An 11,242-nucleotide genomic window follows, 5' to 3' on the forward strand; every position below is an offset into this window, starting at 1 on the left:
TGGTTCTTCACTTTTCTAGGCTTTGGTGTCTTCATAAGAATTGTACCTCTATGTCTTATTGCACTCAGGGCAAAATTTCAGGTCATTCTAAGTTGTATAGACCAAGATATGGTCAATTTTCTAAAGCTGGACAGATTGCACAATTAGTGGAAAATTTGGTCAATTTTAGGTCACTTATTGTTCTGGCAGTTTTGGTACCCGAACTTGTGCAAGCTATTTGACTTGGTTTTGGCCATTTCTGGGCTTTGGTGTCTTCATAAGAATTGTACCTCTATGTCTTATTGCACTCTGGGCAAAATTTCAGGTCATTCTAAGTAGTACAGACCAAGATATGATCAATTTACTAAAGCTGGATATATTGCACCTTTAGTGCAAAATTTGATCAATTTTGGGTCACTTTTAGTTCTGGCAGTTTTGGTACCCGAACTTGTGCAAGCGATTTGACTTGGTTCTGGCCATTTCTGGGCTTTGGTGTCTTCATAAGAATTGTACCTCTATGTATTGTACTCTGGGCAAAATTTCAAGTCATCCTGGATAGATTGCACTTTGGTACCCAAACTTGTGCAAGCTATTTGAATTGGTTCTGCACTTTTCTAGGCTTTGGTGTCTTCATAAGAATTGTACCTCTATGTCTTCTTGCACTGAGGGCAAAATTTTAGGTCATTCTTAGTTGTATAGACCAAGATATGGTCAATTTACTAAAGCTGGACAGATTGCTCAATTGGTGGAAAATTTGGTCAATATTAGGTCACTTATTGTTCTGGCAGTTTTGGTACCCGAACTTGTGCAAGCTATTTGACTTGGTTCTGGCCATTTCTGGGCTTTGGTGTCTTTATAAGAATTGTACCTCAATGTCTTATTGCATTCTGGGCAAAATTTCACGTAATTCTGAGTTGTATAGAGCAAGATATAGTCAAATTACTAAGGCTGGACAGAATGCACCTTTAGTCCAAAATTTATCAATTTTAGGTCACTTTTAGTTCGGGCACTTTTGGTGTCTTCATAAAAATTGTACATGTATGTCCTATTGCACTTTGGACAAAATTTCTGGTCATTTTGAGTTGCATAAACCAAGATATGGTCAATTTACTAAAGTTGGACAGATTGCACCTTTAGTGTGAAATTTGGCCTATTTAAAATCACTTTTAGTTCTGGCAGTTTTGGTACCCGAACTTGTGCAAGCTATTTGACTTGGTTCTAGCCATTTCTAGGATTTTGTGTCTTCGTAAGAATTGTACCTCTATGTCCTATTGCACTCTGGGAAAAATTTCAGGACATTCTGAGTTGTATAGACCAAGATATGGTCAATTTACTAAAGCTGGATAGAATGCGCCTTTAGTGCAAAATTTGGTCAATTTTAGGTCACTTTTAGCTCTGGCAGTTTTGGTACTTGAAATTATGCAAGCCATTTGACTAGGTTCTGGCCATTTCTGGGCTTTGGTGTCTTCATAAGAATTTTAGCTCTTTGTCTTATAGCACTCTGGGCAAAATTTCAGGTCATTCTGAGTTGTATAGACCAAGGTATTGTCAATTTGCTAAAGCTGGACAGCTTGCACCTTTAGTGCAAAACTTGTCAAATTTAGGTCACTTTTTGTTCTAGCAGTTTTGGTACCTGAACTTGTGCAAGCTATTTGACTTGGTTCTGGCCATTTCTCGGCTTTGGTGTCTTCATAAGAATTGTACCTCTATGTCTTATTGCACTCTGGGCAAAATTTAGGTCATTCTGAGTTGTACAGACCAAGATATGATCAATTTACCAAAGCTGGATAGATTGCACCTTTAGTTCAAAATTTTGTCAATTTTAGGTCACTTTAAGTTTTGGCAGTTTTGGTACCTGAAATTGTGCAAGCGATTTGACTTGGTTCTGTCCATTTCTAGGATTTGGTGTCTTCATAAGAATTGTACCTCTATGTCTTATTGCATTCTGGGCAAAATTTCAGGCCATTCTGAGTTGTATAGACCAAGATATGGTCAATTTACTAAAGCTGGATAGATTGCACCTTTAGTGCAAAATTTAATCAATTTTAGGTCACTTTTAGTTCTGCCACTTTTGGTGCCCGAACTTGTGCAAGCAATTTGACTTGGTTCTGCACTTTTCTAGGCTTTGGTGTCTTCATAAGAATTGAACGCCTGTGTCCTATTGCACTCAGGGCAAAAATTTCAGGTCATTCTGAGTTGTATAAACCAAGATATGGTCAATTTACTAAAGCTGGACAGATTGCACATTTAGTGGAAAATTTGGTCAATTTTAGGTCACTTATTATTCTGGTAGTTTTGGTGCCCGAACTTGTGCAAGCTATTTGACTTGATCTAGCCATTTCTAGGCTTTGGTGTCTTCATAAGAATTGTACCTCTATGTCTTATTGCATTCTGGTCAAAATTTCAGGTACTTATGAGTTTTGTAGAACAAGATATGGTAAATTTACTAAAGCTGGATAGATTGCACCTTTAGTGCAAAATTTGATCAATTTTAGGTCACTTTTAGTTTTGGCACTTTTGGTGCCCGAACTTGTGCAAGCTATTTGACTTGGTTCTGCCCTATTCTGGGCTTTGGTGTCTTCATAAGAATTGTACCTCTATGTCCTATTGCACTTTGGACAAAATTTCAGGTCATTTTGAGTTGCATAGACCAAGATATGGTCAATTTACTAAAGCTGGACAGATTGCACCTTTAGTGTAAAAGTTGGTCAATTTTAGATCACTTTTAGTTCTGGTAGTTTGGTGCCCGAACTTGTGCAAGCTATTTGACTTGGTTCTTGCCATTTCTGGGCTTTGGTGTCTTCATAACAATTGTACCTCTTTGTCTTATTGCACACTGGGCAAAATATCAGGTCATTCTGAGTAGTACAGACCAAGATATGATCAATTTACTAAAGCTGGATATATTGCACCTTTAGTTCAAAATTTTGTCAATTTTAGGTCACTTTTAGTTTTGGCTGTTTTGGTACCAGAACTTATGCAAGCGATTTGACTTGGTTCTTGCCATTTCTGGGATTTGGTGTCTTCATAAGAATTGTACCTCTATGTCTTATTGTACTATGGGCAAAATTTCAGGCCATTCTGAGTTGTATAGACCAAAATATGGTGAATTTACTAAAGCTGGATAGATTGCACCTTTTGTGCAAAATTTTATCAATTTTGGGTCACTTTTAGTTCTGGCAGTTTTGGTACCAGAACTTGTGCAAGCTATTTGACTTGGTTCTGGACATTTCTGGGCTTTGGTGTCTTCATAAGAATTGTACCTCTATGTCTTATTGCATTCTGGGCAAAATTTCAGGTCATTCTGAGTTGTATAGAACAAGATATAGTCAAATTAGTAAAGCTGGATAGATTGCACCTTTAGTGCAAAATTTATCAATTTTAGGTCACTTTTAGTTCGGGCAATTTTTGTACCCGAAGTTGTGCAAGCTATTTGACTTGGTTCTGCCCTTTTCTGGGCTTTGGTGTCTTCATAAGAATTGTACCTCTATGTCTTATTGCACTTTGGACAAAATTTCTAGTCATTTTGAGTTGGATAGACCAAGATATGGTCAATTTACTAAAGCTGGACAGATTGCACCTTTAGTATAAAATTTGGTCAATTTTAGATCATTTTTAGTTCTGGCAGTTTTGGTACCCGAACTTATGCAAGCTATTTGACTTGGTTCTGGCCATTTCTGGGCTTTGGTGTCTTCATAATAATTGTACCTCTATGTCCTATTGCATCACAGGCAAAATTTGGGACATTCGAGTTGTATAGACCAAGATATGGTCAATTTACTAAAGCTGGACAGATTGCACCTTTAGTGCAAAATTTGGTCAATTTTAGGTCACTTTTAGCTCTGCGCTTTGGTACCCGAACTTGTGCAAGCTATTTGACTTGGTTCTTGCCATTTACGGGCTTTGGTGTATTGATAAGAAATGTACCTCTATGTCTTATTACACTCTGGGCAAAATTTTAGGTCATTCGACTTGTATAGACCAAGATATGGTCAATTTACTAAAAGTGGACAGATTAGCCATTAGTGCAAAATTTGGTCAATTTTAGATCACTTTTAGTTCTAGCAGTTTTGGTACCCAAAATTGTGCAAGCTATTTGACTTGGTTACGGCCATTTACGGCTTTGGTGTCTTCATAACAATTGTACCTCTTTGTCTTATTGCACCTTTGGGTAAAATATTAGGTCATTACGAGTTGTATAGATCAAGATATGGTCAATTTACAAAAGCTGGATATATTGCACCTTTAGTTCAAAATTTTGTCAATTTTAGGTCACTTTTAGTTTTGGCAGTTTTGGTACCCAAACTTATGCAAGCGATTTGACTTGGTTCTGGCCATTTCTGGGATTTGGTGTCTTCATAAGAATTGTACCTCTATGTCTTATTGTACTCTCAGCAAAATTTCAGGCCATTCTGAGTTGTATAGACCAAAATATGGTCAATTTACTAAAGCTGGATAGATTGCACATTTTGTGCAAAATTTGATCAATTTTGGGTCACTTTTAGTTCTGGCAGTTTTGGTACCCGAACTTGTGCAAGCTATTTGAATTGGTTCTTCACTTTTCTAGGCTTTGGTGTCTTCATAAGAATTGTACCTCTATGTCTTATTGCACTCAGGGCAAAATTTCAGGTCATTCTAAGTTGTATAGACCAAGATATGGTCAATTTTCTAAAGCTGGACAGATTGCACAATTAGTGGAAAATTTGGTCAATTTTAGGTCACTTATTGTTCTGGCAGTTTTGGTACCCGAACTTGTGCAAGCTATTTGACTTGGTTTTGGCCATTTCTGGGCTTTGGTGTCTTCATAAGAATTGTACCTCTATGTCTTATTGCATTAGGCAAAATTTCAGTCATTACGAGTTGTATAGAACAAGATATAGTCAAATTAGTAAAGCTGGATAGATTGCACCTTTAGTGCAAAATTTATCAATTTTAGGTCACTTTTAGTTCGGGCAATTTTGGCACCCGAAGTTGTGCAAGCTATTTGACTTGGTCCTGCCCTTTTCTGGGCTTTGGTGTCTTCATAAGAATTGTACCTCTATGTCCTATTGCACTTTGGACAAAATTTCTGGTCATTTTGAGTTGGATAGACCAAGATATGGTCAATTTACTAAAGCTGGATAGATTGCACCTTTAATATAAAATTTGTTCAATTTTAGATCACTTTTAGTTCTGGCAGTTTTGGTACCCGAACTTGTGCAAGCTATTTGACTTGGTTCTGGCCATTTCTGGGCTTTGGTGTCTTCATAAGAATTGTACCTCTATGTCCTATTGCACTCTGGGAAAAATTTCAAGACATTCTGAGTTGTATAGACCAAGATATGGTCAATTTACTAAAGCTGGACAGATTGCACCTTTAGTGCAAAATTTGGTCAATTTTAGGTCACTTTTAGCTCTGGCAGTTTTGGTACTAGAAATTATGCAAGCCATTTAACTAGGTTCTGGCCATTTCTGGGCTTTGGTGTCTTCATAAGAATTGTAGATCTATGTCTTATAGCACTATGGGCAAAATTTCAGGTCATTCTGAGTTGTATAGACCAAGATATTGTCAATTTGCTAAAGCTGGACAGCTTGCACCTTTAGTGCAAAACTTGTCAAATTTAGGTCACTTTTAGTTCTGGCAGTTTTGGTACCCGAACTTGTGCAAGCTATTTGACTTGGTTCTTGCCATTTCTGGGCTTTGGTGCATTTATAAGAATTGTACCTCTATGTCTTATTGCATCCTGGGCAAAATTTCAGGTCATTATGAGTTATATAGACCAAGATAAGATCAATTTACTAAAGCTGGATAGATTGCACCTTTAGTGCAAAATTTGATCAATTTTAGGTCACTTTTAGTTCTAGCACTTTTGGTACCCGAACTTGTGCAAGCTATTTGACTTGGTTCTGGCCTTTTCTGGGCTTTGGTGTATTCATAAGAAATGTACCTCTATGTCTTATTACACTCTGGGCAAAATTTTAGGTCATTCTGACTTGTATAGACCAAGATATGGTCAATTTACTAAAGCTGGACAGATTGCGCCATTAGTGCAAAATTTGGTTAATTTTAGATCACTTTTAGTTCTAGCAGTTTTGGTACCCGAAATTGTGCAAGCTATTTGACTTGGTTCTGGCCATTTCTGGGCTTTGGTGTCTTCATAACAATTGTACCTCTTTGTCTTATTGCACATTGGGCAAAATATCAGGTCATTCTGAGTTGTATAGATCAAGATATGGTCAATTTACAAAAGCTGCATATATTGCACCTTTAGTTCAAAATTTTGTCAATTTTAGGTCACTTTTAGTTTTGGCAGTTTTGGTAACCGAACTTATGCAAGCGATTTGACTTGGTTCTGGCCATTTCTGGGATTTGGTGTCTTCATAAGAATTGCACCTCTATGTCTTATTGTACTTTCGGCAAAATTTCAGGCCATTCTGAGTTGTATAGACCAAAATATGGTCAATTTACTAAAGCTGGATAGATTGCACCTTTTGTGCAAAATTTGATCAATTTTGGGTCACTTTTAGTTCTGGTAGTTTTGGTACCTGAACTTGTGCAAGCTATTTGAATTGGTTCTGCACTTTTCTAGGCTTTGGTGTCTTCATAAGAATTGTACCTCTATGTCTTATTGCACTCAGGGCAAAATTTCAGGTCATTCTAAGTTGTATAGACCAAGATATGGTCAATTTTCTAAAGCTGGACAGATTGCACAATTAGTGGAAAATTTGGTCAATTTTAGGTCACTTATTGTTCTGGCAGTTTTGGTACCCGAACTTGTGCAAGCTATTTGACTTGGTTTTGGCCATTTACAGGCTTTGGTGTCTTCATAAGAATTGTACCTCTATGTCTTATTGCATTAGGCAAAATTTGAGTCATTCGAGTTGTATAAAACAAGATATAGTCAAATTAGTAAAGCTGGATAGATTGCACCTTTAGTGCAAAATTTATCAATTTTAGGTCACTTTTAGTTCGGGCAATTTTGGTACCCGAAGTTGTGCAAGCTATTTGACTTGGTTCTGCCCTTTTCTGGGCTTTGGTGTCTTCATAAGAATTGTACCTCTATGTCCTATTGCACTTTGGACAAAATTTCTGGTCATTTTGAGTTGGATAGACCAAGATATGGTCAATTTACTAAAGCTGGACAGATTGCACCTTTAGTATAAAATTTGGTCAATTTTAGATCACTTTTAGTTTTGGCAGTTTTGGTACCCGAACTTATGCAAGCTATTTGACTTGGTTCTGGCCATTTCTGGGCTTTGGTGTCTTCATAAGAATTGTACCTCTATGTCCTATTGCACTATGGGAAAAATTTCAGGACATTCTGAGTTGTATAGACCAAGATATGGTCAATTTACTAAAGCTGGACAGATTGCACCTTTAGTGCAAAATTTGGTCAATTTTAGGTCACTTTTAGCTCTGGCAGTTTTGGTACTTGAAATTATGCAAGCCATTTGACTAGGTTCTGGCCATTTCTGGGCTTTGGTGTCTTCATAAGAATTGTAGCTCTATGTCTTATAGCACTCTGGGCAAAATTTCAGGTCATTCTGAGTTGTATAGACCAAGATATTGTCAATTTGCTAAAGCTGGACAGCTTGCACCTTTAGTGCAAAACTTGTCAAATTTAGGTCACTTTTCGTTCTGGCAGTTTTGGTTCCCGAACTTGTGCAAGCTATTTGACTTGGTTCTTGCCATTTCTGGGCTTTGGTGTATTCATAAGAATTGTACCTCTATGTCTTATTGCATCCTAGGCAAAATTTCAGGTCATTATGAGTTATATAGACCAAGATAAGATCAATTTACTAAAGCTGGATAGATTGCACCTTTAGTGCAAAATTTGATCACTTTTAGGTCACTTTTAGTTCTAGCACTTTTGGTACCCGAACTTGTGCAAGCTATTTGACTTGGTTCTGGCCTTTTCTGGGCTTTGGTGTATTCATAAGAAATGTACCTCTATGTCTTATTACACTCTGGGCAAAATTTTAGGTCACTCTGACTTGTATAGACCAAGATATGGTCAATTTACTAAAGCTGGACAGATTGCGCCATTAGTGCAAAATTTGGTCAATTTTAGATCACTTTTAGTTTTAGCAGTTTTGGTACCCAAAATTGTGCAAGCTATTTGACTTGGTTCTGGCCATTTCTGGCCTTTGGTGTCTTCATAACAATTGTACCTCTTTGTCTTATTGCACATTGGGCAAAATATCAGGTCATTCTGAGTTGTATAGATCAAGATATGGTCAATTTACTAAAACTGGACAGATTGCACCTTTAGTGCAAAATGTGGTCAATTTTAGGTCACTTTTAGTTCTGGCAGTTTTGGTACCCGAACTTGTGCAAGCTATTTGACTTGGTTCTGGCCATTTCTGGGCCTTGTTGTCTTCATAGGAATTGTACCTCTATGTCTTATTGCACACTGGGCAAAATTTCAGATCATTCTGAGTAGTACAGACCAAGATATGATCAATTTACTAAAGCTGGATATATTGCACCTTTAGTTCAAAATTTTGTCAATTTTAGGTCACTTTTAGTTTTGGCAGTTTTGGTACCTGAACTTGTGCAAGCGATTTGACTTGGTTCTGTCCATTTCTGGGATTCGGTTTCTTTATAAGAATTGTACCTCTATGTTTTATTGTACTCTGGGCAAAATTTCAGGTCATTCTGAGTTGGATAGACCAAGATATGGTCAATTTACTGAAGCTGGATAGATTGCACCTTTAGTGCAAAATTTGATCAATTTTAGGTCACTTTTAGTTCTGCCACTTTTGGTGCCCGAAATTGTGCAAGCAATTTGACTTGGTTCTGCACTTTTCTAGGCTTTGGTGTCTTCATAAGAATTGAACCCCTATGTCCTATTGCACTCAGAGCAAAAATTTCAGGTCATTCTAAGTTGTATAAACCAAGATATGGTCAATTTACTAAAGCTGGACAGATTGCACATTTAGTGTAAAATTTGGTCAATTTTAGGTCACTTATTATTCTGGTAGTTTTGGTGCCCGAACTTGTGCAAGCTATTTGACTTGGTTCTGGCCATTTCTGGGCTTTGGTGTCTTCATAAGAATTGTACCTCTATGTCTTATTGCATTACAGGCAAAATTTCAGGTCATTCTGAGTTGTATAGAACAAGATATAGTCAAATTACTAAAGCTGGATAGATTGCACCTTTAGTGCAAAATTTATCAATTTTAGGTCACTTTTAGTTCGGGCAGTTTTGGTACCAGAACTTATGCAAGCTATTTAACTTGGTTCTGGCCATTTCTGGGCTTTGGTGTCTTCATAACAATTGTACCTCTTTGTCTTATTGCACACTGGGCAAAATATCAGGTCATTCTGAGTTGTATAGATCAAGATATGGTCAATTTACTAAAATTGGATAGATTGCACCTTTAGTGCAAAATGTGGTCAATTTTAGGTCACTTTTAGTTCTGGCAGTTTTGGTACCCGAACTTGTGCAAGCTATTTGACTTGGTTCTGGCCATTTCTAGGCTTTGGTGTCTTCATAACAATTGTACCTCTTTGTCTTATTGCACACTGGGCAAAATATCAGGTCATTCTGAGTTGTATAGATCAAGATATGGTCAATTTACTAAAACTGGACAGATTGCACCTTTAGTATAAAATGTGGTCAATTTTACTTCACTTTCAGTTCTGGCAGTTTTGGTACCCGAACTTGTGCAAGCTATTTGACTTGGTTCTGGCCATTTCTAGGCTTTGGTGTCTTCATAGGAATTGTACCTCTATGTCTTATTGCACTCTGGGAAAAATTTCAGGTCATTCTGAGTAGTACAGACCAAGATATGATCAATTTACTAAAGCTGGATATATTGCACCTTTAGTTCAAAATTTTGTCAATTTTAGGTCACTTTTAGTTTTGGCAGTTTTGGTACCTAAACTTGTGCAAGCGATTTGACTTGGTTCTGTCCATTTCCCGGATTTGGTGTCTTCATAAGAATTGTACCTCTATGTCTTATTGTACTCTGGGCAAAATTTCAGGTCATTCTGAGTTTGATAGACCAAGATATGGTCAATTTACTGAAGCTGGATAGATTGCACCATTAGTGCAAAATTTGATCAATTTTAGGTCACTTTTAGTTCTGCCACTTTTGGTGCCCGAACTTGTGCAAGCAATTTGACTTGGTTCTGCCCTTTTCTGGGCTTTGGTGTCTTCATAAGAATTGTACCTCTATGTCTTATTGCACTTTGGACAAAATTTCTAGTCATTTTGAGTTGGATAGACCAAGATATGGTCAATTTACTAAAGCTGGACAGATTGCACCTTTAGTATAAAATTTGGTCAATTTTAGATCATTTTTAGTTCTGGCAGTTTTGGTACCCGAACTTATGCAAGCTATTTGACTTGGTTCTGGCCATTTCTGGGCTTTGGTGTCTTCATAAGAATTGTACCTCTATGTCCTATTGCATCCTGGGCAAAATTTCAGGACATTCTGAGTTGTATAGACCAAGATATGGTCAATTTACTAAAGCTGGACAGATTGCACCTTTAGTGCAAAATTTGGTCAATTTTAGGTCACTTTTAGCTCTGGCAGTTTTGGTACCCGAACTTGTGCAAGCTATTTGACTTGGTTCTTGCCATTTCTGGGCTTTGGTGTATTGATAAGAAATGTACCTCTATGTCTTATTACACTCTGGGCAAAATTTTAGGTCATTCTGACTTGTATAGACCAAGATATGGTCAATTTACTAAAGCTGGACAGATTGCGCCATTAGTGCAAAATTTGGTCAATTTTAGATCACTTTTAGTTCTAGCAGTTTTGGTACCCAAAATTGTGCAAGCTATTTGACTTGGTTCTGGCCATTTCTGGGCTTTGGTGTCTTCATAACAATTGTACCTCTTTGTCTTATTGGACACTGGGTAAAATATTAGGTCATTCTGAGTTGTATAGATCAAGATATGGTCAATTTACAAAAGCTGGATATATTGCACCTTTAGTTCAAAATTTTGTCAATTTTAGGTCACTTTTAGTTTTGGCAGTTTTGGTACCCAAACTTATGCAAGCGATTTGACTTGGTTCTGGCCATTTCTGGGATTTGGTGTCTTCATAAGAATTGTACCTCTATGTCTTATTGTACTCTCAGCAAAATTTCAGGCCATTCTGAGTTGTATAGACCAAAATATGGTCAATTTACTAAAGCTGGATAGATTGCACATTTTGTGCAAAATTTGATCAATTTTGGGTCACTTTTAGTTCTGGCAGTTTTGGTACCCGAACTTGTGCAAGCTATTTGAATTGGTTCTTCACTTTTCTAGGCTTTGGTGTCTTCATA

This window comes from Hevea brasiliensis, chromosome 11, assembly GCF_030052815.1.
Source record: "Hevea brasiliensis isolate MT/VB/25A 57/8 chromosome 11, ASM3005281v1, whole genome shotgun sequence".
NCBI lineage: Eukaryota > Viridiplantae > Streptophyta > Magnoliopsida > Malpighiales > Euphorbiaceae > Hevea > Hevea brasiliensis.